This window comes from Triticum aestivum, unplaced genomic scaffold, assembly GCF_018294505.1.
Source record: "Triticum aestivum cultivar Chinese Spring unplaced genomic scaffold, IWGSC CS RefSeq v2.1 scaffold116194, whole genome shotgun sequence".
Classification (NCBI taxonomy): domain Eukaryota; kingdom Viridiplantae; phylum Streptophyta; class Magnoliopsida; order Poales; family Poaceae; genus Triticum; species Triticum aestivum.
The window spans coordinates 80,161-84,578 of NW_025228259.1; the positions used below are offsets into that span (position 1 = coordinate 80,161).

Here is a 4,418-nt window from a genome sequence, read left to right on the forward strand (position 1 = left end):
CAAGGATAAGGGACGAAGACCGGGGTAACATGTCGGATGCGATCATACCAGCACTAAAGCACCGGATCCCATCAGAACTCCGGCGAGAGTAGTACTAGGATGGGTGACCTCCTGGGAAGTCCTCGTGTTGCATTCCCTTTTTAATTTTTTTCGTGCCGCTTGCAAAACAAAACGCACGTGTAAGTAATATATTTACCGTGTTTTATTATTTTGCACGAGTGCGGTAAGTCATAGCTGGGTGCTCACAATTCACGGGTCCAGCGTCGGCGTTGTGGCGCGGCAAGCGTGCACTGGTGCGGTTGAGAGGGAGGGGTGAAAACCGCGTTAAACTCGTCTCCGTAGTTGAGAGGGAGCGGCCAAAGCAATGTACAATCGTCTTTGTAGTGGAGCTGGGAGGGGCAAGGATAAGGGACGAAGACCGGGGTAACATGTTGGATGCGATCATACTAGCACTAAAGCACCGGATCCCATCAGAACTCCGAAGTTAAGCGTGCTTGGGCGAGAGTAGTACTAGGATGGGTGACCTCCTGGGAAGTCCTCGTGTGGCATTCCCTTTTTAATTTTTTTCGCGCCGCTTGCAAAACAAAACGCACGTGTAAGTAATATATTTACCGTGTTTTATTATTTTGCACGAGTGCGGTAAGTCATAGCTGGGTGCTCACGATTCACGGGTCCAGCGTCGGCGTTGTGGCGCGGCAAGCGTGCACTGGTGCGGTTGAGAGGGTGGGGTGGAAACCGCGTTAAACTCGTCTCCGTAGTTGAGAGGGAGCGGCCAAAGCAATGTGCAATCGTCTTTGTAGTGGAGCTGGGAGGGGCAAGGATAAGGGACGAAGACCGGGGTAACATGTCGGATGCGATCATACCAGCACTAAAGCATCGGATCCCATCAGAACTCCGAAGTTAAGCGTGCTTGGGGGAGAGTAGTACTAGGATGGGTGACCTCTTGGGAAGTCCTCGTGTTGCATTCCCTTTTTAATTTTTTTTGCGCCGCTTGCAAAACAAAACGCACGTGTAAGTAATATATTTACCGTGTTTTATTATTTTGCACGAGTGCGGTAAGTCATAGCTGGGTGCTCACGATTCACGGGTCCAGCGTCGGCGTTGTGGCGCGGCAAGCGTGCACTGGTGCGGTTGAGAGGGAGGGGTGGAAACCGCGTTAAACTCGTCTCCGTAGTTGAGAGGGAGCGGCCAAAGCAATGTGCAATCGTCTTTGTAGTGGAGCTGGGAGGGGCAAGGATAAGGGACGAAGACCGGGGTAACATGTCGAATGCGATCATACCAGCACTAAAGCACCGGATCCCATCAGAACTCCGAACTTAAGCGTGCTTGGGCGAGAGTAGTACTAGGATGGGTGACCTCCTGGGAAGTCCTCGTGTTGCATTCCCTTTTTAATTTTTTTCGCGCCGCTTGCAAAACATAACGCACGTGTAAGTAATATATTTACCGTGTTTTATTATTTTGCACGAGTGCGGTAAGTCATAGCTGGGTGCTCACGATTCACGGGTCCAGCGTCGGCGTTGTGGCGCGGCAAGCGTGCACTGGTGCGGTTGAGAGGGAGGGGTGGAAACCGCGTTAAACTCGTCTCCGTAGTTGAGAGGGAGCGGCCAAAGCAATGTGCAATCGTCTTTGTAGTGGAGCTGGGAGGGGCAAGGATAAGGGACGAAGACCGGGATAACATGTCGGATGCGATCATACCAGCACTAAAGCACCGGATCCCATCAGAACTCCGAAGTTAAGCGTGCTTGGGCGAGAGTAGTACTAGGATGGGTGACCTCCTGGGAAGTCCTCGTGTTGCATTATCTTTTTAATTTTTTTCGCGCCGCTTGCAAAACATAACGCACGTGTAAGTAATATATTTACCGTGTTTTATTATTTTGCACGAGTGCGGTAAGTCATAGCTGGGTGCTCACGATTCACGGGTCCAGCGTCGGCGTTGTGGCGCGGCAAGCGTGCACTGGTGCGGTTGAGAGGGAGGGGTGGAAACCGCGTTAAACTCGTCTCCGTAGTTGAGAGGGAGCGGCCAAAGCAATGTGCAATCGTCTTTGTAGTGGAGCTGGGAGGGGCAAGGATAAGGGACGAAGACCGGGGTAACATGTCGGATGCGATCATACCAGCACTAAAGCACCGGATCCCATCAGAACTCCGAAGTTAAGCGTGCTTGGGCGAGAGTAGTACTAGGATGGGTGACCTCCTGGGAAGTCCTCGTGTTGCATTCCCTTTTTAATTTTTTTCGCGCCGCTTGCAAAACAAAACGCACGTGTAAGTAATATATTTACCATGTTTTATTATTTTGCACGAGTGGCGAAACAAAACGCACGTGTAAGTAATATATTTACCATGTTTTATTATTTTGCACGAGTGCGGTAAGTCATAGCTGGGTGCTCACGATTCACGGGTCCAGCGTCGGCGTTGTGGCGCGGCAAGCGTGCACTGGTGCGGTTGAGAGGGAGGGGTGGAAACCGCGTTAAACTCGTCTCCGTAGTTGAGAGGGAGCGGCCAAAGCAATGTGCAATCGTCTTTGTAGTGGAGCTGGGAGGGGCAAGGATAAGGGACGAAGACCGGGGTAACATGTCGGATGCGATCATACCAGCACTAAAGCACCGGATCCCATCAGAACTCCGAAGTTAAGCGTGCTTGGGCGAGAGTAGTACTAGGATGGGTGACCTCCTGGGAAGTCCTCGTGTTGCATTCCCTTTTTAATTTTTTTCGCGCCGCTTGCAAAACAAAACGCACGTGTAAGTAATATATTTACCGTGTTTTATTATTTTGCACGAGTGCGGTAAATCATAGCTGGGTGCTCACGATTCACGGGTCCAGCGTCGGCGTTGTGGCGCGGCAAGCGTGCACTGGTGCGGTTGAGAGGGAGGGGTGGAAACCGCGTTAAACTCGTCTCCGTAGTTGAGAGGGAGCGGCCAAAGCAATGTGCAATCGTCTTTGTAGTGGAGCTGGGAGGGGCAAGGATAAGGGATGAAGACCGGGGTAACATGTCGGATGCGATCATACCAGCACTAAAGCACCGGATCCCATCAGAACTCCGAAGTTAAGCGTGCTTGGGCGAGAGTAGTACTAGGATGGGTGACCTCCTGGGAAGTCCTCGTGTTGCATTCCCTTTTTAATTTTTTTCGCGCCGCTTGCAAAACAAAACGCACGTGTAAGTAATATATTTACCGTGTTTTATTATTTTGCACGAGTGCGGTAAGTCATAGCTGGGTGCTCACGATTCACGGGTCCAGCGTCGGCATTGTGGCGCGGCAAGCGTGCACTGGTGCGGTTGAGAGGGAGGGGTGGAAACCGCGTTAAACTCGTCTCCGTAGTTGAGAGGGAGCGGCCAAAGCAATGTACAATCGTCTTTGTAGTGGAGCTGGGAGGGGCAAGGATAAGGGACAAAGACCGGGGTAACATGTCGGATGCGATCATACCAGCACTAAAGCACCGGATACCATCAGAACTCCGAAGTTAAGCGTGCTTGGCCGAGAGTAGTACTAGGATGGGTGACCTCCTGGGAAGTCCTCGTGTTGCATTCCCTTTTTAATTTTTTTCGCGCCGCTTGCAAAACAAAACGCACGTGTAAGTAATATATTTACCGTGTTTTATTATTTTGCACGAGTGCGGTAAGTCATAGCTGGGTGCTCACGATTCACGGGTCCAGCGTCGGCGTTGTGGCGCGGCAAGCGTGCACTGGTGCGGTTGAGAGGGAGGGGTGGAAACCGCGTTAAACTCGTCTCCGTAGTTGAGAGGGAGCGGCCAAAGCAATGTACAATCGTCTTTGTAGTGGAGCTGGGAGGGGCAAGGATAAGGGACGAAGACCGGGGTAACATGTCGGATGCGATCATACCAGCACTAAAGCACCGGATCCCATCAGAACTCTGAAGTTAAGCGTGCTTGGGCGAGAGTAGTACTAGGATGGGTGACCTCCTGGGAAGTCCTTGTGTTTGTGTTGCATTCCCGTTTTAATTTTTTTCGCGCCGCTTGCAAAACAAAACGCACGTGTAAGTAATATATTTACCGTGTTTTATTATTTTGCACGAGTGCGGTAAGTCATAGCTGGGTGCTCACGATTCACGGGTCCAGCGTCGGCGTTGTGGCGCGGCAAGCGTGCACTGGTGCGGTTGAGAGGGAGGGGTGGAAACCGCGTTAAACTCGTCTCCGTAGTTGAGAGGGAGCGGCCAAAGCAATGTACAATCGTCTTTGTAGTGGAGCTGGGAGTGGCAAGGATAAGGGACGAAGACCGGGGTAACATGTCGGATGCGATCATACCAGCACTTAAGCACCGGATCCCATCAGAACTCCGAACTTAAGCGTGCTTGGGCGAGAGTAGTACTAGGATGGGTGACCTCCTGGGAAGTCCTCGTGTTGCATTCCCTTTTTAATTTTTTTCGCGCCGCTTGCAAAACAAAACGCACGTGTAAGTAATATAT

General features: G+C 51.4%; 9 non-coding genes and 1 pseudogene across 9 annotated transcripts; all 10 read left to right on the plus strand.

The window, feature by feature from the left end:
- Nucleotides 1–433: 433 nt before the first annotated feature.
- Nucleotides 434–552, plus strand: LOC123173740 (5S ribosomal RNA). The gene has a single exon (XR_006486480.1). It is a non-coding gene; the product is annotated as a 5S ribosomal RNA (ribosomal RNA).
- A 297-nt stretch (nucleotides 553–849) lies between these two features.
- LOC123173774 (5S ribosomal RNA) lies at nucleotides 850–968 on the plus strand. The gene has a single exon (XR_006486511.1). It is a non-coding gene; the product is annotated as a 5S ribosomal RNA (ribosomal RNA).
- Nucleotides 969–1,265: 297 nt separating this feature from the next.
- On the plus strand, nucleotides 1,266–1,384 carry LOC123173709 (5S ribosomal RNA). The gene has a single exon (XR_006486447.1). It is a non-coding gene; the product is annotated as a 5S ribosomal RNA (ribosomal RNA).
- A 297-nt stretch (nucleotides 1,385–1,681) lies between these two features.
- LOC123173701 (5S ribosomal RNA) lies at nucleotides 1,682–1,800 on the plus strand. Its single transcript, XR_006486438.1, has one exon. It is a non-coding gene; the product is annotated as a 5S ribosomal RNA (ribosomal RNA).
- Nucleotides 1,801–2,097: 297 nt separating this feature from the next.
- On the plus strand, nucleotides 2,098–2,216 carry LOC123173813 (5S ribosomal RNA). The gene has a single exon (XR_006486544.1). It is a non-coding gene; the product is annotated as a 5S ribosomal RNA (ribosomal RNA).
- A 357-nt stretch (nucleotides 2,217–2,573) lies between these two features.
- Nucleotides 2,574–2,692, plus strand: LOC123173814 (5S ribosomal RNA). Its single transcript, XR_006486545.1, has one exon. It is a non-coding gene; the product is annotated as a 5S ribosomal RNA (ribosomal RNA).
- Nucleotides 2,693–2,989: 297 nt separating this feature from the next.
- LOC123173816 (5S ribosomal RNA) lies at nucleotides 2,990–3,108 on the plus strand. The gene has a single exon (XR_006486547.1). It is a non-coding gene; the product is annotated as a 5S ribosomal RNA (ribosomal RNA).
- Nucleotides 3,109–3,405: 297 nt separating this feature from the next.
- On the plus strand, nucleotides 3,406–3,524 carry LOC123173776 (5S ribosomal RNA). Its single transcript, XR_006486513.1, has one exon. It is a non-coding gene; the product is annotated as a 5S ribosomal RNA (ribosomal RNA).
- A 297-nt stretch (nucleotides 3,525–3,821) lies between these two features.
- LOC123173790 (uncharacterized) lies at nucleotides 3,822–3,946 on the plus strand (annotated as a pseudogene).
- Nucleotides 3,947–4,243: 297 nt separating this feature from the next.
- On the plus strand, nucleotides 4,244–4,362 carry LOC123173736 (5S ribosomal RNA). Its single transcript, XR_006486475.1, has one exon. It is a non-coding gene; the product is annotated as a 5S ribosomal RNA (ribosomal RNA).
- The last annotated feature ends 56 nt before the right edge of the window (nucleotides 4,363–4,418 follow it).